The sequence below is a fragment of the Bos grunniens genome, chromosome 4 (assembly GCF_055505025.1).
Source record: "Bos grunniens cultivar Pamir isolate PY7600 chromosome 4, Bosgru_T2T1.0, whole genome shotgun sequence".
In the NCBI taxonomy this organism is placed as follows: domain Eukaryota; kingdom Metazoa; phylum Chordata; class Mammalia; order Artiodactyla; family Bovidae; genus Bos; species Bos grunniens.
This window is the reverse complement of record NC_141168.1, coordinates 90,568,969-90,595,812: the sequence shown is the minus strand read 5'-3', so window position 1 is coordinate 90,595,812 and position 26,844 is coordinate 90,568,969.

Genomic DNA, 26,844 nt, shown 5'->3' with positions numbered 1-26,844 from the left:
ATGGGATGGCCTTGGAAGCATCTTCCAGCATCACACTAAAGTGCAGAATGGCCAAACTCCTAATAGAACTACCCTAAAGTGTTCAGAATTGTGATCCCAGGAAGACACTGTAAGTCCTGCTGGTCTTGGACTGGTCCCAGCTTGTTCAGGATGTGAATCTGGGTTGCCATCCTGCTTGGAGGTTCAGAGATGCTCTGGAACAGACTGGGCTTCTTCATGTTTGACTTCTTCTGTCTCCCTGTGCTTTCACGTGGCATTCTCTAGAGTTTTCCACACTGGTGTGTAGGTTTGTCAAGAACCAAGAGTATAGGAAGTATTATAAGAACAGAAATTTTATGCTCTATTTTGTGGATTAAAAAAAAAATAAAGAATTTACATTTTTATACATGTGGTAAGGTTTTGGAATTGTGTTTATTCTATTTTGAAAACTACTTTGTAATAATAAATCACCAAAAGAGAATTACAATGTGCTTTCACTAACTTGAAAAATACCTTTTGAGTAAGTTATTTTCTTTTTGAAAAAAAAAAAAGACACATTAAAAGATTTTAATTTTACAGCACATTAAATATTTTAATACAAGTTACGTTGTTCATTTGAATATAGTAGGTATTTTCCATTTTTATCCAATGAATACAGTGTCTGCATTTGAAATGCATAGAAAAAAAACCCTGACTAAATAACAGCTGATGATCTTTATTTAAACATCTAGTATATGTTACTTCCCATGCAATATTGTTACTGCTCATAGGCTCTGTAAGATTTATTATTTCTATTTTACAGATGATAGAATTTATACTCAGAGAGATTACACAATTTGCCTGAAGCTACACAGCTAGTAAATAGCAGAGCCAAAATTCAATTCATATCTGACCTCAAAGTAGTTGCATAACTGCCATTTAAGGAAATCTCTTTTCATATTTTAAACATATTTCATATTTATTTTATTTATAAATATTATTACTTGTCTTTTAAAAATACTTGGAAGACTAAGATTATTTATTTGGATAAATGGTATTGTTTCCCAAAAGGAACTATGATTTTTATGCATTTTGCTTGCTTGATGGTGGCAAGTCCAATAGTTTCACAAGAATTTGCATGGTATTTGATTCATGTTTTTATGTTTGATTGGGCAAATCTACTCAATGTATAGATGTAGTTCAACCCAAACTAGTAAGGCTTCTGAAACCTCTTTAGGAAATATTATCTTTTAAATCCAAGTTTCTGAGGCCTGGATTCCAGTAAATTCTAATCTTTCTATGAGATAGATCATGAGGATTATAATAGAAGACTTGGAAATAGTTTTGATGATTCTGACACTATCTGCTTTATGGTCATCTGGTTGCTGTGTGTGATTTTTGACTAACTTGATAAATAAAATCAAAGGCTTTTTCTGCAGTTAATAAAGAATGATACAACAGAAATATTTACTATGCACTATGCCAACAACTAAATTAACCAGTAATAATTGTTTTCAGTGGTACCAATCAACAGCTGAGAAAAAAAAAACCCACAGGTCATTACATTTATCAAAATTGACGATAGTTTCTCTCTCCACCCTCCTGTATACCACTCCCTTGATCATGCTGCATTTGACACACATACACACACACACACACAGAGGAGAAAATAGCTAATTCTTTTCAATGTTTGTTTCTCTGGAAGCAGTCTTAACAAACTTTTGAGTATTTTGTGTTGGTGAGACAGCAAATGTCTTACTGCTATTCCAAGCCTGTAATTTACTCTGGAGATTGCTGATGCCATCCTTTCATAGAATCATTCCTGTCATGTTGCAGATGGCAACAGAAGGTCACTCCCTTCCTGGTGTGACTTACTTTCCAAATTTGTCAGAGAAAAGATATCAAATGCATGCATTCCTTCAGAAAATGGTTGCACTCAAGCCACCTAAAACCAGGTAGAGAATCATTACCTCTTTCTTCAAGCTTCACTTTGCAGAATATGTAAACCCTTATAAGAGGATTGGCTAACCTATCAACCTTCAGCTGAGCAGTCATCAGCTTCCAGAACTAGCATGGCCGTCATTGGGCCCCAGCACTCTGGACAGTGCCTTGGCTCCTGGAGACAACCTTCACTGGGCAGTGTGGACAACAGCCCCAGAGACCCTGTCAGCAGAGTATTGCTTGTTGATGTTGCTTAAGATGATCATGGTGAGAGGCAGCTGATAAAACTTTTGGGGAGAGTAACTCTCAACAGAATGAAATGCCTCATTAGTGATGACATGAGGAATCATCAGGGGATCCCAGAGACATGAGTCACCACCGAATGTTAGGTCGCATAGTTAAGGACACATCTGGGTTCTACAGGCCAAGTTTGAATTTCTGTTTAAGAAATGATTTTCTACAGGGTAAAAGTAAAGTATGAGCCCCGATGTGCAGTAGAAGCTGTAGTAGCTATTATCACAATGAATCTTTTCACTAAATCCATAGTAAAAATATTTGCTCTTAACTGTGAGTATATCATGTACATGTGTGTCTGATACTCTTATTTCTTTGCTACTGTGGAAATTTTGGTGTCTAAACCCAAGCAAAGGCAGGAATGTTCATGAGGGGAGAAATCCAACTTTGTTCTTATACCCAAACAATCAGTCATTTCACTCAAAACTAAAAGATGGGCCCTCAGTAGACAGAGCCCTAAAATAATTCTCACAGTCAGCCAGTATAGAGATGAAAATTAAACTTAGATTTTCTGACACTCCACTCTTGTTTTCTCATCACTGGATCCTCCCAGTTCACTGAGAAATCATTAGGTTTACACTATAAGCCAATTCTCAAAGCCTGACAAATTTATAGCTTCTCAAAACATGGAGGCCAAAGCAGAAGTTATCAATTATTTTCAAAGTGTCTAACTTTTAGCTGGGAATACATCGATATAGATATGTGATGGCATCTGGAATTCCAGTCAGTCCTCAAGGGAATATCCACGAATGCCTTTTTGGAGCCTTCTCTAAGATGATAAAATAGGTTCTAGTCAGACACTGTACCTCACATAGTGTAACAGCTTTCGACATAAATCTGGACCATGATTTACATTTGAAAGCAGCAGATCGATATTTGAGGAAGGATTATTTTTTATCAACTTGGCCCTAATTCTCTGAAATATAAAGTTATTTTTTAAATGTCAAGACCAACTATAACCACACTGGCATGGAATGGCTTTGTCGAAAAAGTTGAAAAAAAATTAAACGTAAATTTTGTGTTGACATAATCCAGGTTAAGTCTAGAAAAGAAAAATACTTACTTTTGTAAAATGAGAGGCTATTTTATCACTCAGAGAATGTCACATCAATTGTAAAGCCATCAGCCCCAAGGTTTGGTGGTGATTGCTTCATATTTACTGTTAGTCCGGCAATGGGGATGGTACTTTTACAGTCTTTGGACAGACTAGTGAGTGTGACATTTAAAGTGTTGATTTTTGCAGCACTTATGTTAATTGTTGTAATTTTCCTGATGAACCACCATTCTGGTTTCCTGATGCAGCCAAGATAGTTTTACATTTTCTATGCAGGGCCTCTTTGCCATTTGGTCTGTGTAGTGTCAGCTTCGAGTGCTACTGAAAGCAGACAAAATTGCAAGCAAATTGCATCAGATTGCCAACATTGTGAAAAGGTAAATTGCTTGCAAATCTATTTAAACCACTGCCCTATTTTCATCAGCTTCAGTACTTGGTATTCATGATTGCTTAATTGGCGACCTTTCCTATTGTGTAGTGCTTTATGGTGTAATGGAAAGCGATCTTTACCAAACCAATTACCCTTTTTTTCTCAGCACTACATTATTGCTGTGATTGCAACTGCCAGTCCTTTGTAAATGAACTTTCTGATTTCAATGATGTTTTTAAAATGTAAGATAGAAAAAAGTGGCATTCATATTGTGCGATGTTCTATTTTGAAGCCTCTTTGTAGCCACTATTGTCTGGGAAAATGGACTGAAGGGTTACACAGTACCTACAAATATCCATGTAACTATTATTAATATTATTATAATGTCCTCCTTTGTACTGAAGCTCAATTAGGAAAGGATAGGAGAAATATTTTGTCACCCTGTCAAGTGCACAGGAAGTGCATTTGAGGCTTCTTTTTTGACACATACATTATCTCTAGTAATAAGATGAGATTTTTTTATAAGGAGTGGTGATGAAGATATAAAATCAATTTAAATAAAATTTACATTGCTAGCCTGATGGCTACTCAACATTTAAAAAGGAACCTTAAAATGACTCAAATATTAAGACTTGGAATAAAAGCTTTATTTTATAAGAGAAAGTTAAGAGCAAGCTGAGAAGCAGTGAATTTTTAAGATTTCAGGTTTTGAATATAGATGACAAAACACAGCAAAACATGACTATTCTATTAGTTCAGAGCTAAAAATATGTATAATGCAGATAGATAGCCTGAATTGTAACAGAACTAAGAAAGCTTAATTAAATATTCTCTTAAATATTCTATAAAGTTAGCATCCACATGAATTCTCATAAAAATGGGCATAGAATGATACAGAATCCTGTTTATGTATTTTTATGTGATTTAGAAGATTATATCATTACTCGTAAGTGTGTGTGCAGAAAGGGAGCTACAAGTAATTTAGTCATTCCCTAATACAGTAAGTGGAAATGGATGCATCATTCTACCCCCTACAGTTAGAAACTCTATTGTACGAGGGACATTTTGCAAAGATTTCTTTTACTCTCTCCTCTCATTTAATTAGGGAAAAAATGGAGTTCAAACAAGGCTTGCCAATGATAATCAGGTGATTGTTGATTTTAGTACCTTTGATGTAATGTAATGATTTATTTACAGCACAGCATCTTATTCTTTGAAAGCAGAGAAATGTGTTTATTATCTACTGCTTATGAAAGTGTTCATAACAACCAATTTCACTGTGATATTGAGTTCTAATACAGTTATTATTTTGTTTAGGCAATATATATCCTTTTGGAACAATTAGACCTATGATTCAATTTCCTAACTTTAAATGAGTGTCCTATAAATTGGGAGCAGTACACACAAAATCTCTCACCTTGTGGAGGGACTTTATTTAGTAACTCTTGTGGACAGACTTTAAGGTGATTTTATTTTTATTGATAGTGGAGAAACATAGATTAGCACAGACTGCAGTTATTGCTGTTGATGTTATATAAGAGGTTGATTGTGAATGATCACTCTCCTCATTCTTCCTTCTCCACCAGTACTGGGTCCTGTGATGGTGAAGTGGATAACAGCAACGGCTAAGAGCCCAGGCCTATGATGTTCCAGACTCTATGCTACGCACTTTAACTGGTTGATCTCATTTCAACCCTCCCAACAATCCTATCAGGAAGGTACTATTACTATTCCCATTTGATAGATGAGGCAACTAAAGCTGAGGTTTAGAGGCCAACACAGGATATGTGAGTCATAAATGATAGATCTAGGATATGAAACTGGGCAGTCTGGCTCCAGAGCCTATGTTCTACTGCTGGAAGAGTTTAGTTTCCCAGCTTTTAATATTTCTTTCTTGAACTAAGGAAGGAAAGCTGGTTGGCTTATATAAATGTTTAAATATTCTAAATATCTGATTTTCTAGAATACCTTAAGTACTTATTGAGGAAATGGAGTGTATCCAGAAGTCATTTAATCTTATGCTCTTCTCTTCTCTTTATACATGGTACAGATTTGGCACTGATACTCATGTTTACATGCAAAACTCTAAGAAACTCAGATGTTCAGATTCAGCTACTGCGTGCAAACAATTTTATGAATGCCAATGCTCACAAATGGGTCCTGCAGCTATTTCTCCTTTCCCTCTTTCTTCATCCATTGGAAAGAGAGCCTTGAATACTGTAGAAACAGTAAATATCCAGCCAGTTCATCTTATCACCTCTGTTAAATAATGTACTCTAGAGTTATTGTTGGAGTTTGTTTGTTGATGTTTGGAAACATCTCATTTTAGTCTGAAGCTCTTTCAAAGGAATTGCAGTAAGAATAATTAACAGATTTCCTCCTGTCTGTAACGAGTGCATTTGCTGAAGGCTGGGTGAGGTGTAGTGGAATGAGGTTGGGGAAATATGAGTTGTTGGTTCCCCTTCAAGTGATCTTCAAGCAAATTATAGAAGAATGAAATGTTCTTTGAGATTATACATCTGACATTTGTTCAACTGATTTAAACAAAAAACTAGGTGTTTTCTTGTTTGATGTTCCAATCTTTACTCTGCTATGGATAGCCAGTGGGATATGGATAGCAAATGCTGTCAATCACATAATGATTTGTAACATGGTATTGATATCTTAACATAAGCAAATTTCCACCTAACAGGAAGCTATTGAGGGGACCCTTATGTAGAAATACTTCCTTTCTCCCTCTTCAAGTGAATTTTTAAGGGTTCATCTTAAGTCAGGTGAACAGTAGAAAGAGAAATGGAAGGACTCAGGAGAGAAAGTGGTGTTAAAATCCAGGGAGATGGACCTCAAAACAAATTTAACTTACTACTTCTGCCTTGGTCCCTAATCATACAGGCGTTCTTTCTTTTTAATGTGTACTGGCTAAGAAGATTTTTAAGGAGAGACATTTTGAGATGCCCTCTACTCACACTTAGCTATTTGGGAAGCCATTCCAAAAGCAAAATAAGCAATTACTTTTCTCACACCCCAAAAAACGTGTGTTAACCAGAGTGATGAGTTTTCTAGCAAGGAGAATTTTCAGTCTTGGAGGCATGGGTGGAAGAATCCATTCAGTCATTCAGTGAACATTTTTTTTAGCACTTTCTATGATCCAGCACTGTGGGGCACAGAGTGAGAGTCACACCTCCTCTCTGGCTTGCTCTGGAGTCGGCTACAAAGAAACTTCTTTTAGAATGCAGTGCAGTTTAGAAGAAATAATTTTCTTTTCATTAAATAAGTTAATTTTAGAACAATCTGTGTTTAAATGGCAGTGAAAAAAAGCAGACAGTTGTGGATCCAAGAACAGAATTTTGCGTTAAATGGAGACTTGCTTTACCTAGTAGCAGTAGTGTTAGTGACTCAGTCCTCTATGACTCTTTGCTACCAGCTGGACTGTAGCCTGCCAGGCGTCTTTGTCCTTGGAATTCTCCAGGCAAGAATATAGAAATGGGTAGCCATTCTCCTCTTAAGAGGGATAGAACCTGGGCCTCATGTATTATGGGCAGATTCTTTACTGTTTGAGCCACCAGGGAAGCCCCCAAATCATCAGATAGAGGTCCATCCATGCATGCATGCTCAGTCACGCCCTGACTCTTTGTGACTGCATAGACTGTAGCCCTCCAGGTTCCTCTGTCCATGGGATTTTTCAGGCAAAAACACTGGAGTGGGGTGCAATTTCCTCTTCCAGGAGATCTTCCTGATCCATGAATCAAATCCTGGTCTCCTGTATCTCCTGCACTTCAGGTGGATTCTTTACCTGCTGAGCCATGCTTTACCTAGGACACTTCATTATTAAAAGTGTACCAATACATTTAACCTATTCAGTTTCATATGCAGATATTTATTTTTTACTTATCATTTTAATCAATATATGGGAAATTTCATGATAATGACTTGTTTAAGAATACAGTTAACTTGACTTTGACTCCTAAACTGGATTTTGATGTTTAATGATTATATAATCTAAAATTTCAACTCCATGTTTTAAAGTATTTGTAATTTAGATTAATATTTCAAAAATAAAAGATTGAGACTTTCTTACTCATGATACCCTTCTAAAATAAAGCCCTGAATCCTTTAATTATTTTAGGATGAAATTATCTTATTTTGGTTTGTTTCCAAATGTGAGATCAATTTTTCATGGCTGTCTTTCTAAGTAATATCATCATGAAGTGTTGAGTCTTCACAGACTTGCTGAGATTTTTAAAAAATATCTATTTTAGAACTATCTTACCAACTTAGAGCATTTTAATGAGCAACTTACTATTTGAACAGTGCCTTTTGAAATGAACTCTATAGCCAAGAATGCTGATCACTGCTGTCTCTGGAACCCTGAGCACCACATAACTCATGGGTCTGGCTACCATGAGATTGAGCATGAAATTTCACATCAAAGACCTCCATGCCTGAGGAGCAGAGATGCAAGGGGGTGGTGTGGCCAGGGCAGAATAGAATGCACAAAGCAGATGGAATTTTTCTTGGTTTGTTCAGAAACTAGATGGAGTTTCTGCAGACCAGGAACCTTTGCAGTTGCTGCTTACTCTGGAAATAACAAGCTACTGTGGTTACAGCTGCAATAATAGGAGCATGATCCCTGAAAGACCAACGAATACCTTGTAATAAGCAGGCTGTACTTCAAGGCGAGGCTGGTTTCCTGGGCATACAATCTGTGCGATCACACAGGACTCTGTGCTTAAAAGGGCTCCATGTTCGGCTTAATGTTCTGCAGTTACTGTTCCTAAGTTCTTAGTAATTTTTTAACAAGAAGCTCCTTATTTTCATTATGTAGCTGGTCCTAACAGGAGGTTTATTTTAAATTAAGAACATCTCATTCTAAGAAAGCCACTGACAACATCCACAATGGAGTAAGGTCTACAAATTATCACAGAGGAGCTGTTAAAGAAATGAGGACTGGTTAATGGGCAAAAATATAATGTGATCAAGGATAATGCTTTATGACTATCTTGATCTAGTAGAACTAGAAATGGTTACCTAGGGAAGGAATGAGAACTCCATGGCTCTATTATTGGACTCTTCATCTTAGAATAATAGTAAAAGAATTTCTGTGTATCAATGGTGTTTGTACTTTTTGATCATGCCCTATAGTAAGAAATACATTTTATTAATGATCTTATATTTATGTATGTGTATATATGCACATATACATATGTACTTATATGTATTTTTTGTGTGTATATGTATATTTTGCACATTTATACACAAGTTTCATGAAATAACTCTCAGCTTTATCCCACATGGTATGCATTCTGATACTTTCTATTTTTTTCTCTTTCATTAAAAAATTTATTGGTTCTTATCTGCTAAATCAAAAGAAGGCAATGACAACCCACTCCAGTACTCTTGCCTGGAAAATCCCATGCAGGGACAGAGGAGTCTGGTAGGTTGCAAGTCCATAGGGTCGCAAAGAATCAGACACAACTGAGCGACTTCACTTTCACTTTTCACTTTCATGCATTGGAGAAGGAAATGGCAACCCACTCCAGTGTTCTTGCCTGGAGAATCCCAGGGATGGAGGAGCCTGGTGGGCTGCAGTCAATGGGGTTGCACAGAGTCAAACACGACTGAAGCAACTTAGCATCAGCAGTAGCATCCACTAAATCAATTTGTTGTCAACTAATGGATCACAGTCCACAGTTTGAGAGACTGTTATATAACATGGGCTTCCCAGGTGGCACTAGTGGTAAAGAACTTGCCTGCCAATGCAGGAGAGGTAAGACACGCAGGTTCGATCGGGAAGATCCCCTGGAAGAGGGCATGGCAACTCACTCCAGTATTCTTGCCTGGAGAATCCCATGGACGGAGGAGCCTAGCAGGCTAAGTCCATGGATTACAAAGAGTTGGACATGACTGAAGTGACTTAGCATGCACGTACGCACCTTATATAGCATGAGGGGTTGCATTAGATAATTCTCTACATTTTTCTAGCTCTAAGATGATAATTTTCAAAAGTTAAAAATTGCAAGTTAGGACTTCCCTAGTGGTCCAGTGGTTAAGAATCTACCTGCCAATAAAGGGGACACGGATTCAACCCCTGGTCCTGGAATATTCCATGTGCCACCGGGCAACTAAGCTCATGTACCATAACTACTGAGCCCAAGTGCCCTAGAGCCTGTGCTCCACAGCAAAGGAAGCCACCACAATGAGAAGCCCGTGCACTGCAATTAAAGAGTAACCTTTCCCCCATCCCCTGCTCATCGCAACTAGAGAAAAGCCTGCACAGCAATGAAGGCTCAGCATAGCCGAAAATAAATACATTGGATTATGTTTTAAAAAATTGCAAGTTACCCCACTGGTGGCTGAATATATGCCTAAACAATTCAGTGGCAAAGTATAAAGAGCCCTTGATTAATTCTTGGAAGACCTGGTTCAAACTAGCTATTTAAGGTATTTTAACACTTTAAATAAATCTATTTGTTAGTCTTCTCAATTGCCTTATTAGGAAAATATTTTTTTTTAATTCAGGGAATTTCTTCCTTTTAATAACAAATAACAGAATGCTTAATCTTCCAAATTAAATCTTTAGAGTGTATAAAATGGTTTAGGAATTGCTTTGATGGAATCTGAGGACTGGTCAGGTCTTTTACATATCCTGCTCACCACTCTCCATCCCTCCTCCCAACTTCCATCTGTAGACCCTGTAGGACTCCAGTGAACGTAGTTTGAAAACCACTCTATTCAATAACTGAATCTTACACTTTGATCTGGGAACTTCTGGTGTGCAGTAGTGATTGGGAATGAAACCAAACATTCAATATCTTTCTTTGTTTTTCTCTCAGTTCAATGTTTTAATCTCAGAAAATGAAAACACACCAGAATGAAGCTGTTTCTGTCCAGTTCCCTGCTTTATCTTCACCATCTAGCAGAGTACCTAGTATACAATAGGTGCTCAATACATATTTACTGGACAAATAAGTCACTTCTTATTTTTTTTTTAATTTTTTTTCTTTTTAAATTTTATTTTATTTTAAACTTTACAATATTGTATTAGTTTTGCCAAATATTGAAATTAATCCACCACAGGTATACATGTGTTCCCCATCCTGAACCCTCCTCCCTCCCCATACTATACCTCTGGGCCGTCCCAGTGCACCAGCCCCAAGCATCCAGTATAGTGCATTGAACCTGGACTGGCAATTCGTTTCATACATGATATTATACATGTTTCAATGCCATTCTCCCAAATCTTCCGACCCTCTCCCTCTCCAACAGAGTCCATAAGACTGTTCTATACATCAGTGTCTCTTTTGCTGTCTCGTACACAGGGTTATTGTTACCATCTTTCTAAATTCCATATATATGCATTAGTATACTGTATTGGTGTTTTTCTTTCTGGCTTACTTCACTCTGTATAATAGGCTCCAGTTTCATCCATCTCATTAGAACTGATTCAAATGTATTCTTTTTAATGGCTGAGTAATACTCCATGGTGTATATGTGCCACAGCTTTCTTATCCATTCATCTGCTGATGGACATCTAGGTTGCTTCCATGTCCTGGCTATTATAAACAGTGCTGCGATGAACATTGGGGTACACGTGTCTCTTTCCCTTCTGGTTTCCTCAGTGTGTATGCCCAGCAGTGGGATTGCTGGGTCATAAGGCAGTTCTATTTCCAGTTTTTTAAGGAATCTCCACACTGTTCTCCATAGTGGCTGTACTAGTTTGCATTCCCACCAACAGTGTAAGAGGGTTCCCTTTTCTCCACACCCTCTCCAGCATTTATTGCTTATAGACTTTTGGATAGCAGCCATTCTGACTGGCATGAAATGGTACCTCATAGTGGTTTTGATTTGCATTTCTCTGATAATGAGTGATGTTGAGCATCTTTTCATGTGTTTGTTAGCCATCTGTATGTCTTCTTTGGAGAAATGTCTATTTAGTTCTTTGGCCCATTTTTTGATTGGGTCATTTATTTTTCTGGAGTTGAGCTGTAGGAGTTGCTTGTATATTTTTGAGATTAGTTGTTTGTCCATTGCTTCATTTGCTATTATTTTCTCCCATTCTGAAGGCTGCCTTTTCACCTTGCTAATAGTTTCCTTTGTTGTGCAGAAGCTTTTAAGTTTAATTAGGTCCCATTTGTTTATTTTTGATTTTATTTCCAGTATTCTGGGAGGTGGGTCATAGAGGATCCTGCTGTGATGTATGTCAGAGGGTGTTTTGCCTATGTTCTCCTCTAGTAGTTTTATAGTTTCTGGTCTTACGTTTAGATCTTTAATCCATTTTGAGTTTATTTTTGTGTATGGTGTTAGAAAGTGTTCTAATTTCATTCTTTTACAAGTGGTTGACCAGATTTCCCAGCGCCACTTGTTAAAGAGATTGTCTTTAATCCATTGTATATTCTTGCCTCCTTTGTCAAAGATAAGGTGTCCATAGGTGCGTGGATTTATCTCTGGGCTTTCTATTTTGTTCCATTGATCTATATTTCTGTCTTTGTGCCAGTACCATACTGTCTTGATAACTGTGGCTTTGTAGTAGAGCCTGAAGTCAGATAGGTTGATTCCTCCAGTTCCATTATTCTTTCTCAAGATAGCTTTGGCTATTCGAGGTTTTTTGTATTTCCATACAAATTGTGAAATTATTTGTTCTAGCTCTGTGAAGAATACTGTTGGTAGCTTGATAGGGATTGCATTGAATCTATAAATTGCTTTGGGTAGTATACTCATTTTCACCATATTGATTTTTTTGCTCCATGAACATGGTATATTTCTCCATCTATTAGTGTCCTCTTTGATTCTTTCACCAGTGTTTTATAGTTTTCTATATATAGGTCTTTAGTTTCTTTAGGCAGATATATTCCTAAGTATTTTATTCTTTCCGTTGCAATGGTGAATGGAATTGTTTCCTTAATTTCTTTTTCTGTTTTCTCATTATTAGTGTATAAGAATGCAAGGGATTTCTGTGTGTTGATTTTATATCCTGCAACTTTACTATAATCATTGATTAGTTCTAGTAATTTTTTGGTGGAGTCTTTAGGGTTTTCTATGTAGAGGATCATGTCATCTGCAAATAGTGAGAGTTTTACTTCTTCTTTTCCAATTTGGATTCCTTTTATTTCTTTTTCTGCTCTGATTGCTGTGGCCAAAACTTCCAAAACTATGTTGAATAGTAATGGTGAAAGTGGGCACCCTTGTCTTGTTCCTGACTTTAGAGGGAATGCTTTCAATTTTTCACCATTGAGAATAATGTTTGCTGTGGGTTTGTCATATATAGCTTTTATTATGTTGAGGTATGTTTCTTCTATTCCTGCTTTCTGGAGAGTTTTTATCATAAATGGATGTTGAATTTTGTCAAAGGCTTTCTCTGCATCTATTGAGGTAATCATATGGTTTTTATTTTTCAATTTGTTAATGTGGTGTATAACATTGATTGATTTGCGGATATTGGAGAATCCTTGCATCCCTGGGATAAAGCCCACTTGGTCATGGTGCATGATCTTTTTAATGTGTTGTTGGATTCTGATTGCTAGAATTTTGTTAAGTATTTTTGCATCTATGTTCATCAGTGATATTGGCCTGTAGTTTTCTTTTTTTGTGGGATCTTTGTCAGGTTTTGGTATAAGGGTGATGGTGGCCTCATAGAATGAGTTTGGAAGTTTACCTTCCTCTGCAATTTTCTGGAAGATTTTGAGCAGGATAGGTGTTAGCTCTTCTCTAAATTTTTGGTAGCATTCAGCTGTGAAGCCGTCTGGACCTGGGCTTTTGTTTGCCGGAAGATTTTTGATTACAGTTTCAATTTCCGTGCTTGTGATGGGTCTGTTAAGATTTTCTATTTCTTCCTGGTCCAGTTTTGGAAAGTTGTACTTTTCTAAGAATTTGTCCATTTCTTCCACGTTGTCCATTTTATTGGCATATAATTGTTGATAGTAGTCTCTTATGATCCTTTGTATTTCTGTGTTGTCTGTTGTGATCTCTCCATTTTCATTTCTAATTTTATTGATTTGATTTTTCTCCCTTTGTTTCTTGATGAGTCTGGCTAATGGTTTGTCAATTTTATTTATCCTTTCAAAGAACCAGCTTTTGGCTTTGTTGATTTTTGCTATGGTCTCTTTTGTTTCTTTTGCATTTATTTCTGCCCTAATTTTTAAGATTTCTTTCCTTCTACTAACCCTGGGGTTCTTCATTTCTTCCTTTTCTAGTTGTTTTAGGTGTAGAGTTAGGTTATTTATTTGACTTTTTTCTTGTTTCTTGAGGTATGCCTGTATTGCTATGAACTTTCCCCTTAGGACTGCTTTTACCGTGTCCCACAGGTTTTGAGTTGTTGTGTTTTCATTTTCATTCGTTTCTATGCAAATTTTGATTTCTTTTGTGATTTGTTTGTTATTCAGCAGCGTGTTGTTCAGCCTCCATATGTTGGAATTTTTAATAGTTTTTCTCCTGTAATTGAGATCTAATCTTACTGCATTGTGGTCAGAAAAGATGCTTGGAATGATTTCTATCTTTTTGAATTTACCAAGGCTAGATTTATGGCCCAGGATGTGATCTATCCTGGACAAGGTTCGATGTGCACTTGAGAAAAAGGTGAAATTCATTGTTTTGGGATGAAATGTCCTATAGATATCCATTAGGTCTAACTGGTCTATTGTATTGTTTAAAGTTTGTGTTTCCTTGTTAATTTTCTGTTTAGTTGATCTATCCATAGGTGTGAGTGGGGTATTAAAGTCTCCCACTATTATTGTGTTATTGTTAATTTCTCCTTTCATACTTGTTAGCATTTGTCTTACATATTGCGGTGCTCCCGTGTTGGGTGCATATATATTTATAATTGTTATATCTTCTTCTTGGATTGATCCTTTGATCATTAGGTAGTGACCATCTTTGTCTCTTTTCACAGCCTTTGTTTTAAAGTCTATTTTATCTGATATGAGTATTGCTACTCCTGCTTTCTTTTGGTCCCTATTTGCATGGAAAATCTTTTTCCAGCCCTTCACTTTCAGTCTGTATGTGTCCCCTGTTTTGAGGTGGGTCTCTTGTAGACAACATATGTAGGGGTCTTGTTTTTGTATCCATTCAGCCAGTCTTTGTCTTTTGTTTGGGGCATTCAACCCATTTACGTTTAAGGTAATTACTGATAAGTATGATCCCGATGCCATTTACTTTATTGTTTTGGGTTCAAATTTATACACCGTTTTTGTGTTTCCTGTCTAGAGAATATCCTTTAGTATTTGTTGGAGAGCTGGTTTGGTGGTGCAGAATTCTCTCAGCTTTTGCTTGTCTGAAAAGCTTTTGATTTCTCCTTCATATTTGAATGAGATCCTTGCTGGGTACAGTAATCTGGGCTGTAGGTTATTTTCTTTCATCATTTTAAGTATATCTTGCCATTCCCTCCTGGCTTGAAGAGTTTCTCTTGAAAGATCAGCTGTTATCCTTATGGGAATTCCCTTGTGTGTTATTTGTTGTTTTTCCCTTGCTGCTTTTAATATTTGTTCTTTGTGTTTGATCTTTGTTAATTTGATTAATATGTGTCTTGGGGTGTTTCGCCTTGGGTTTATCCTGTTTGGGACTCTCTGGGTTTCTTGGACTTGGGTGATTATTTCCTTCCCCATTTTAGGGAAGTTTTCAACTATTATCTCCTCAAATATTTTCTCATGGTCTTTCTTTTTGTCTTCTTCTTCTGGGACCCCTATGATTCATATGTTGTAGCGTTTAATATTGTCCTGGAGGTCTCTGAGATTGTCCTCATTTCTTTTAATTCCTTTTTCTTTTATTCTCTCTGAGTCATTTATTTCTACCATTCTATCTTCTAATTCACTAATCTTATCTTCTGCCTCTGTTATTCTACTATTTGTTGCCTCCAGAATGTTTTTAATTTCATTTTTTGTATTATTCATTATATATTGACTTTTTTATTTCTTCTAGGTCCTTGTTAAACCTTTCTTGCATCTTCTCAATCATTGTCTCCAGGCTATTTATCTGTGATTCCATTTTGATTTCAAGATTTTGGATCAATTTCACTATCATTATTTGGAATTCTTTATCAGGTAGATTCCCTATCTCTTTCTCTTTTGTTTGGTTTGGTGGGCATTTATCCTGTTCCTTTATCTGCTGGGTATTCCTCTGTCTCTTCATCTTGTATAAATTGCTGAGTTTGAGGTGTCCTTTCTGTATTCTGGCAGTTTGTGGAGTTCTCTTTATTGTGGCGTTTCCTCGCTGTGTGTGGGTTTGTACAAGTGGCTTGTCAAGGTTTCTTGGTTAGGGAAGCTTTTGTCGGTGTTCTGGTGGGTGGAGCTGTATTTCTTCTCTCTGGAGTGCAATGAAGTGTCCAGTAATGAGTTAGGAGATGTCTATGGTTTTGGGGTGACTTTGGGCAGCCCCTATCTTGGAGCTCAGGGCTGTGTTCCTTTGTTGCTGGAGAATTTGCTTGGTATGTCTTGCTCTGGAACTTGTTGGCCCTTGTGTGGTGCTTGGTTTCAGTGTAGGTATGGAGGCGTTTGATGAACTCCTGTCAATTAATGTTCCTTGGAGTCAGGAGTTCCCTGGAGTCAGGATTTGGACTTAAGCCTCCTGCTTCCAATTATTGGTCTTATTTTTACAGTAGTTTCAAAACTTCTCCTTCTATACAGCACCATTGATAAAACATCTACGTTAAAGATGAAAAGTTTCTCTACCATGAGGGTCACCCAGAGAGGTTTACAGCGTTACATGGAGAAGAGAAGAGGGAGGAGGGAGTTAGAGGTGACCCGAATGAGATGAGGTAGAATCAGTAGAGGAGAGAGTGGGCTAGCCAGTAATCACTTCCTTATGTGCACTCCACAACTGGACCGCTCAGAGATATTCACAGAGTTAGAAGAGAAGAGAAGATGGAGGAAGGAGACAGAGGTGGCCAGGAGGATAAAAGGGGGGAATGAAAAGGAGGGAGACAGATCCAGCCAGTAATCAGTTCCCTAAGTGTTCTCCACCGTCTGAAACACACAGAAATTCACAGAGTTGGGTAGAGTAGAGAGGGGTTAGGGACGAGACACAGGCGACCTGGTGGAGAAAAAGGAGAGTCCAAAGGGAGAGAGAGCAGTCTAGCCAGTAATCTAGCTCCCTAGTGAAAAATGGGTACTGAAGATTGGGTTCTTAAAGGTACAAAATTGGTAACAAATACATAAAAGCAAAAATTAAAAATCTAGAGTAGAGTTCGGAATTTCAAAAATACGATGTTAAAGAAAAGAAGAAGGAAAAGAAAGAGAGAAAAAAACGAACAAACAAAAACAAACAAGATCGTGAAAATTATAAAGAAAATATAGGTACAAAATTAATAACTAATACCAAAAAGCAAAAGTTAAAAATCTAGAGTAGAGTTTGGAATTTCAAAAATACAATGTTAAAAAAAAAAGAAGAGGAAAAAGAAAGAGAGAAAAACAAACAAACAAACAAAAACAAGCAAAGTGGCAAAAATTATAAAGAAAATACAGGTACAAAATTGATATCAAATACCAAAAAGCAAAAATTAAAAATCTAGAGTAGAGTTTGGAATTTCAGATATACAATGTTATATAAAAGAAGAAGAGAAAGAAACAGAGAAAAAAAAAAGTCACAGAAATTATAAAAAAAACTATAGGTACAAAATTGATAACAAACACCAAAAAGCTAAAATTAAAAATCTAGAGTTTGGAATTTCAAAAATACAATGTTAAAGAAAATAAGAAAAAAAAAGAAAAAAACCAAGGTCAAAAAAATTTTTTTAAATATATATATGAAGTTTGCTTTAAAAAAAAAATAGGGTCTTTTTTTTTCTTTTTGCAAAGTAATAGGTTATAAAAGTGAAAATTAAAGGAATAATAGAGGACTTAAAATTTTTTTTTTTAATTAAAAAAAGAAAGAATGATCATAAAAACAGTAAAACTATATCTAGGACTTTCTCTGGTTTTGTTGAGTATTGTGGGTTCAGTTCATTTTTGGCTAGTTCCTTGGTCCGACTTATATTTCTCAAGATCTATAGGCCCCTTCCTATGTAGTCGGTAGTAACCACAGGGTTTTAATCTATTGCCTGTAGCTTCCCTCTGTTATAGCTTCTTCTGTTTGCTGGTCTCTTCAGTGTCTGGTTTCCACCCTGACACAAAGGGGATGATGGAGGACATTTTTTTTTTTTTTTTTTTAGGCTCACTTTTCAGTCGTGCTGTGGGGAGGGAGGGAGGGATGCTGCAAACAAATAACACTGGCGTGCGCTTGCAGTGCCTCAGCCACACTGGGTCTGCCCCCGCTCACGGCGCGTGTAGCCTCCCTGCCCACACTGCTCAGGCTCTAGGTTGCTCTGCCGGGAACCATCTGAGGCCAGCCCTGGGCTGCCTTCACCTCCCAGGTCCAAGCCGCTCAGGTTCAGGCACTCGGGTAGTCCTCAGAGGCGCAGACTCAATTGGGCCTGCATTTTGTGCCCTTCCCAGGTCTGGGCAGCTCAGGTGATGAGGTGTTTGGCGAGCGCGATTGCTGCGACTTATCGCCTCCCCACCTCTCGGTTATCTCGGTGTACAACCGGCGCACCTTCTCAGGCAGATGTTGACCATCCAGACCCCCAATAAGTTTTAGTTAGCAAAGAAGCCTGTTTACAGTTTTATAGATAATGTCTCTCTGGGGCTGCGATTGCCCCCTTCCGGCTCTGGCTGCCTGTCACCGGAGGGGGATGGTCTGCAGCCGGCTATCTCTGTTCAGTCCTTTGTTCTGTGCGCGGGCCTGGTGGTGTCTTAGGTTAGGGCTGGCTTTTCGCGTGGCACATATCCCACAGTCTGGTTTACTAGCCCAAATTATTTCATTCAGATAGCGCTCAGGTTATTCAGGCCAGATCCTTACTCTAAGCAATGCAGCCCGCGCTGCGCCTCCCTGCCCAGCCCCCGCTTGCTAGTGGCGTGTGCAGGCGTCTGCACTGCTTCTCCGCTGGGGGAGTTACCGTAGGGCTCGCAATCTGCGGGTTTTAATTGTTTATTTATTTTTCCTCCCTGTTATGTTGCCCTCCGTGCTTCCAAAGCTCGGCTCAGATTCGGCAGTGAGAAGGTGTCCTGGTGTTTGGAAACTTCTCTCTTTTTAAGACTCCCTTTCTGGGATGAAACTCCATCCCTCCCTCTTTTGTCTCTTTTTTTGTCTTTTATATTTTTTCCTACCTCCTTTCAAAGACTTGGGTTGCTTTTCTGGGTGCCTGATGTCCTCTGCCGGCATTCAGAAGTTGTTTTGTGGAATTTACTTGGCCTTTAAATGTTTTTTTGATGAATTTGTGGGGGAGAAAGTGTTCTCCCCTTCCTACTCCTCCACCATCTTAGCTCCTCCTCCAAATAGGTCACTTTTTAAAATGTATCAAAATAAAAAATGTTTGGCGGGAGATGTTTATGGAAATTCTCAAATTGTTGACAGATTCAGATTTTTAAACTAAGGTTCGTGTCTTATCGGGTTGATTTTAGTAATGCATATTTTTGTAGTGAAATTGAACATTGATATCTCTATCTTACAGATAAGAATACCAGGCTGTTAGGAAATTCATAAAGTAACCTAACTATTTGCAGGCAGGAATTACGATCCATAGCTACTGAATTTCTGTTCTGTTTATTGGTGAGCTCTGGAAAGAATCTCCATGAGGACATCCTAGCATTCAGTGAATGAATTGGGTGCATCTTGGTTCATGACTTTGTAGAGCCCCTTTAAACAGTGGTATTTTGTTGACTGGTATAATTGATAAAAAGGAAGTTGTACCATGCCAGTCACTTGCCTTTATGGGCTTACCCATTTCATTCTTGAATATGACAGCCTTACTGTTAGTAGCAATTTGTTTCATAAAATTGTGAAATGATTGAAAGCAGATGGGAAAGAAATAAGGTCACATGGATTTTTTTCCCCTTAATGGAATTACTACTCAGAAAAAAAAGTGGTGCTTTGGTTGGGTAAGTTCTTATACCAAGTGAGCTCTTCAAAATGTTATGTCCCATTTGTATCACTAACTCTATTTTTGAGATGACAAGAGATGAATGAAATATAAAGCTTATGGTTACACAGGGTACTCATCTTCATGCACAACTTCAGCATTAATGTAACCTTTAAAATGTAACCTTTAAAAAGTGCAGTAGTTATCAGCAGCATGACCCATATCACACTGGAACTGCTTGTCAAGCCTTGCTCATTTGATGCATGAAAGTTCTATATTTTCCTTCATAGGCATATGTTAAGTACCTTTATGTTGGCCCAAGCAGCATGCCAATGTAGAATTTCCTTAACTGTAGATTCTGAGTCAGGGGTATAACTGTTGGCATCTGTCTATTTAGGTGGCTCAGAATACACAGATGCTTTGAAATAGTTGCTTACTTAAAATGAAATCAGAGCATTCCCTCAATTAACGTGCACATCTTTAAACTAAGTCTGAGCATTCTTACTCTCCTTTAAGACAATTTAGCATTGTTACAGACATACTTAGAACATACTTAAATTTGGATGGATGTTTTATTTGACTTAATGCATACACTATATAAAAGCCAGTTAACTACTTGTCACATGACAATGTTCTCCATCACAGGCCTCAAAATAAAAATTGCTCTGGGTACCAAAATGTATCAGAATAGCTAAATGCTTTCAGTGAGAAGGGCCAGATGAAAGGCCATTTTCCCTATTGGTTAAAGTAGCTTACCTTTGAATAACATGAAGTTGCCAAATTTCAACCATTTTTGAGCTACAGAAGTGGCAGTTTTATATAGTTTAATCTATATTTCTAGACACTTGTTGCTTACTCTGCTGTTATGATCTCCCAAGAAAGTTAGAGTTTCCCTGAGTGTTAAGAAAACAGGGACCCCAAAAGTTTTTAGTGGATTTCACACTGCCTTCACAAGAAGATAAAATACTTTAATAGATACTTGGTGGGTCTGTTTCTCAGACCTTCAGTTCTGAAAAAAAAAAAGGGTCCCCTGAAAAGATTACCAACAATTTATTTCACCAAATATCTTTACTTTCTAGAAGAGTATACTTAGGAAATAAGATTATGGGCAAAACTTAGTCTATAGTGCTAATAGTTTATAATACCAAAAATTTGAATATAATCTAAAAGACGAGTATAAGGAGTTCAGTTAAATATAGTCCTTCCATAATAAAAAGTGAAAGTATTTATTAAATGGAAAATAAGTTAGTAAACAAGTATTTACCTAAAAGATGTATATTACTGTGTCACTGAAGACATAATTAGATATATACAAACACAGATGTGTTTAACATACATAAACATGATGCATAAAAAGACCAGAATCACATACAACATTGTCAGTGATTATTTCTGCATATAAGGTTAAGATTTATGGATGATTTTGAAACCTAATCTTTCTTTATCTATATTTTCTACCATAAATATATATTAATTGTAATAATAAGGAAAAAATATAGTAACACCAAGAATATTTAGTTTATTGTTTCACTCATTTAAAAAAATATCTGATTTATAAATTAAGGCAATTCCTGAGTATTTGCATCATGGGGAATGTTTGAAGTTCAGGAGAGTCTGAATCACTGAAATAACACATGACAAGAGGGGCAGAGAGACGGAAAGCAAACCCCTGGGAAGGGACTTATAGCAAATTGGTCAGTTCAGTTCAGTCGCTCAGTCATGTCTAGCTCTTTGTGACCCCATGGACGGCAGTACACCACGCCACCCTGTTCATCACCAACTCCCAGAGTTTACTCAAACTTATGTCCATTGAGTTGGTGATGCCATCCAACCTTCTCATCCTCTATCATCCCCTTCTCCTCCTGCCTTCAATTTTTCCCATCATCAGAGTCTTATCAATTGAGTCAGTTCTTTGTATCAGGTGGCCAAAGTATTAGAGTTTCAGCTTCAACATCAGTCCTTCTAATGTATATTCAGGGCTAATTTCCTTTAGGATGGACTGGTTGGCTCTCCTTGCAGTCCAAGGGACTTTCAAGAGTCTTCTCCAGCACCACAGTTCAAAAGCATCAATTCTTTGGTGCTCAGCTTCCTTTAATAGTCCAATTCTCACATCCATACATGACTACTAAAAAAACCATAGCTTTGACTAGACGGACCTTTGTTGGCAAAGTAATGTCTTTGCTTTTTAATATGCTGTCTAGGTTGGTCATAACTTTTCTTCCAAGGAGCAAACCATCTTTTAATTTCACTGCAGTCACCATCTGCAGTGATTTTGGAGCCCAGAAAAATAAAGTCTTTCACTGTTTCCATTTTTTCCCCATCTATTTGCCATGAAGTGATGGGATCATATGCCATGATCTTAGTTTTCTGAATGTTGAGTTTTAAACCAACTTTTTCACTCTCCTCTTTCACTTTCATCAAGAGGCTTTTTAGTTCCTCTTCACTTTCTGCCATAAGGATGGTGTCATCTGCATATCTGAGGTTATTGATATTTCTCCCGGTAATCTTGATTCCAGCTTGTGCTTCATCCAGTCCAGTGTTTCTCATGATGGATTCTGCATATAAGTTAAATAAGCAGGGTGACAATATACAGCCTTGACATACTCCTTTTCCTATTTGGAACCAGTCTGTTGATCCATGTTCAATTCTAATTGTTGCTTCATGCCATGTACTTTAAAAATCTACCCATTTGAGTTGTTTGCCTTATACTGGTGAATAGTAATTAAGTTGCTGAAGAAGGCAAACAAAGTTAATTTGTAAACAGAAAACATTTTTCCTGGGAAGAAATTAAGTGTGGTTATTTGAACTTAGTTTAGGAGATATTTCAGAAGCATTATTTCTTCTTCTGTCTCTTGCCACAGAAAGAATGCTTTCAATGGTCAAAAGGCACAGTTAAATATTAGAACTTCACTCTGAAAAGACAGTATATGGAACAAATAGATAAAACAATGATATTGTGAGTCAGATGAGTGTAATAAGACAAACGAATGGGAATAGGATTTTTATAGGAAGGATAGTGAACATACAAAAACCTCTCAGGATAAAAGTAGGCTCCAGGGTCTGATTCACCCTGAGAACATATGCAGTCTTCAGTATACATTTATGGACTGAGTTTTTTTAAAGAATGAATGAATTAATAATACTTTATCTCATCATCATCTTATGGACCAGTTCTTTATAATTTATGTACAGTAGCATTGAGAGAAATTTAACTAGGTATGATTACATGCTGCATAACAGAACATTATTAAATTTTATGATAGGGTCAAGTTATTTTCACTTTAGTATGATAATTATTCAGTTCAGTAGTTCCTTTTCTTACAGAACTTAATAATGTTTGATTCAGAAGTTTAAAAATGAGACACACACACACACATATATATGTATATACACTATAGAGTACATAAATATATCAGAAAGAATGAAAAAGCCATAAAGTCACAATGAAAGGGAAACTGTCAAGCATTCATTATTTTGGAGTATTCACTAATGTAATAAACTACTATGTAATTTCCATTAATATGAATTTTTTTCTAACAAAGGAAATGCAGCTTAATATTTGTTAAGGCTAGGGAAGAGAGAAAGAATAACTCCTTTACCATTTGGCTGGGCAAATGAAAATATTTGGGTATTCCTTTTACAAAAGTGAAAAGTTTAGAGGTAAATTAAGTACTTGCCTTCAGTTGTCTGTGTATTTGTGGTTTGTCCAATACAACTGTTTCATAAATATACAATGCATTTGGTATCCACAAAAGCCTACCTAAAATATGGTTGAGGTGGCAGTGGTTGTTGTTCAGTCGCTAAGTTGTGTCCGACTCTTTGCAACCCCGTAGACTGCAACATGCCAGGCTCCTCTGTCCTCCACTATCTCCCAGAGTTTGCTCAAATATACATCTGTGAAGTTGGTGATGCTATCCAACCATCTTATTCTCTGCCACCCCCTTCTCCTTTTGCCTGCAACCTTTCCCAGCATCAGAGTCTTTTCCAATGAGTTGGTTCTTCACATCAGATGGTCAAAGTATTGAAGCTTCAGCTTCAGCATCAGACCTTCTGAAGAATATTTAGGGTTGATTTCCTTTAGGATTCACTGGTTTGATCTCCCTGCTGTTCAAGGGACTCTCAAGAGTTTTTTCCAGCACCACAATTCAAAAGCATCAGTTCTTCAGCACTCAGCTTCTTTACCATCTAGCCCTCAGATACGTTCATGACTTTTGAAAAAACCATAGCTTTGACTATCCAGATCTCTGTTGGCAGATTGATGTCTCTGCTTTTTAATACACTGTCTAGGTTTGACATAGCTTTCCTTCCAAGGGGCAAACGTCTTTTAATTTCATGACTGCAGTCATCACTAGCAATGATTTTGGAGCCTAAGAAAATAAAATCTGTTACTGTTTCCACTTCTTTCCTTTCTATTTGGCATGAAGTGATGGGACCAGATGTCTTGATCTTAGTTTTTTTAATCTTGAGTTTTAAGCCAGCTTTTTCACTCTCCTCTTTCACCCTCATCAAGAGGCTCTTTAATTCCTCTCCACTTTCTGCATATCTGAGGTTGTCAATATTGTCAATATTTCTCCCAGCAATCTTAATTCCAGCTTGTGATTTATCCAGTCCGTAATTTCACATGATGCATTCTGCATGTAAGTTAAATAAACAGGGTGACAATATACAGCCTTGATGTATTCCTTACCCAATTTGGAAGCAGTCTATTATTCCATATCTGATTCTAACTGTTGCTTCTTGACCTCCATACATATTTCTCAGGAGATAGATAAGGTGGTCTGGTACTCCCATCTCTTTAAAAATGTTCCACAGTTTGTTGTGGTCCACACAGTCAAAGGCTTTAGCATAGTCAATAAATCAGAAGTAGTTTTTTTTTTCTGGAATTCTCTTGCTTTATGTATGACCCAACAAATGTTGACAATTTGATCACTGGTTCCTCTGCATTTTCTAAACCCAGCTTGTACAACTGAAGTTCTTGGTTCATGTACTATTAAAGTCTAGCTCGAAGGACTTTGAGCATAACTTTGCTAGCATGTGAAATGAGCACAACTGTATGGTAGTCTGAACATTCTTTGTTACTGCCCTTCTTTGAAACTGGAATGAAAACTGACCTTTTCCAGTCCTGTGGCCACTGCTGAGTTTTCCAATTTTGCTGGCATACTGAGTACACCTTTTCATACTGTTCATGGGATCCTCAGTCCTGAATATTCACTGAAAAGACTGATGCTGAAGCTGAAATTCCAGTACTTTGGCCACCTGATGTGAAGAACTGACTCATCAGAAAAGACCCTGATGGTGGGAAAGATTGAAGGCAGGAGAAGGGGACAACAGAAGATGAGATGGTTGGATGGCATCACCAACTTGATGGGAAAGCTCCAAGAGTTGAGTTTGAGCAACCTCTGGGAGTTGGCGATAGACAGGAAGGCCTGGCGTGCTTCAGTCCATGGAGTCACAAAGAGTTGGACACAACTAAGTTGACTGAACTGAACTGAACTTAACTGAGTGCACCACTTTAACAGCATCATTTTAGGATTTGAAAAAGCTCACCTGGAATTCCACCACCTCGACTAGCTTTGTTTGTAGTAATGCTTCCTAATACCCACTTGACTTCATGCCCCAGGATGTCGGACTCTCTGTGAGTGACCACACTATCATAGTCATATGGATCATTAGGACCTTTTTTGTACAGTCCTTATGTGTATTGCCACTTCTTCTTAATCTCCTCTGCTTCTGTTAACTCCTTACCATTTCTGTTCTTTATCGTACCCATCCTTGAATGAAATATTGCCTTGATGTCTCCAATTTTCTTGAAGAGCTCTCTAGTTTTTCCCATTATATTGTTTTCCTCTGTTTCTTTGCCTTATTTATTTAAGGAGGCCTTCTTATCTCTCCTTGTTATTCCCTAGAACTCTTCATTCAGTTGGGTGTATCTTTCCTTTTCTCCCTTGCCTTTCACTTCTCTTTCCTCAGCTCTTTGTAAAGCCTCCTCAGACAATAACTTTGCCTTCTTGCATTTCTTTTTATTTGGCAGTGGTAATAATCTGCAAAAATCAGTCATTTTCCTCAGGTGCATCCATGTTGCATCATGAGTCAGAATTTAATTCCCTTTTAGGTCTGGATAAGACTCTTGAGAGTCCCTTGGACTGCAAGGAGATCCAACCAGTCCATTCTGAAGGAGATCAGCCCTGGGATTTCTTTGGAAGGAATGATGCTAAAGCTGAAACTCCAGTACTTTGGCCACCTCATGCAAAGAGTTGACTCACTGGAAAAGACTCTGATGCTGGGAGGGATTGGGGGCAGGAGGAGAAGGGGACAACAGAGGATGAGATGGCTGGATGGCATCACTTGACTCAATGGACTGAGTCTGAGTGAACTCCAGGAGTTGGTGATGGACAGGGAGGTCTGGCGTGCTGTGATTCATGGGGTCGCAAAGAGTCGGACACGACTGAGCGACTGAACTGAACTGAATGTTCCACTGTATGCCTATACCATATTTTGCTTATCTACCATCCATTGATGGATGCTTGGTTGCTTCCATATTTTAAGTACTGCAAATAATACTGCTTTGAGCATAGGTATACAAATATCTGTTTGAGTTCCTGCTTTCAGTTGTTTTGGGTGTATACTCAGAAATGAAATTGCTGTATCATGTGGTAATTCTATTTTTCAATTTTTTGAGGAACCACTATAATATTTTCTATAGCGGCTGTACCACTTTACATTTTCACAAACAATTCAATTTCTCTGATCTTTGCTAACATTTGTTATTGTCTGTTTTATTTATTTATTTTTTTGATAGTTACCGGCCTAATGGGCATGAGGTGGAATATCATTATAATATCTCTTTATGCTAAGTGTACATAAACCAGTCATAGAAAGATAAATATGAGTTCAGTTCAGTTCAATTGCTCAGTCATGTCCAGCTCTTTGCAACCCCATGAACCACAGCATGCCAGGCCTCCTTGTCCATCACCAACTCCCAGAGTGCACCCAAACCCATGTGCATTGAGTCGGTGATGCCATCCAACCATCTCATCCTCTGTCGTCCCCTTCTCCTCCTGCCCTCAATCTTTCCCAGCATCAGGGTCTTTTCAAATGAGTCAACTCTTCCCATGAGGTGGCCAAAATATTGGAGCTTCAGCTTCAACATCAGTCCTTCCAATAAATACCCAGGACTGATCTCTTTTAGGATGGACTGGTTGGATATCATTGCAGTCCAAGGGACTCTCAAGAGTCTTCTCCAACACCACAGTTCAAAAGCATCAATTCTTCGGCGCTCAGCCTTCTTCACACTCCAACTCTCACATGCATACATGACCACAGGAAAAACCATAGCCTTGACTA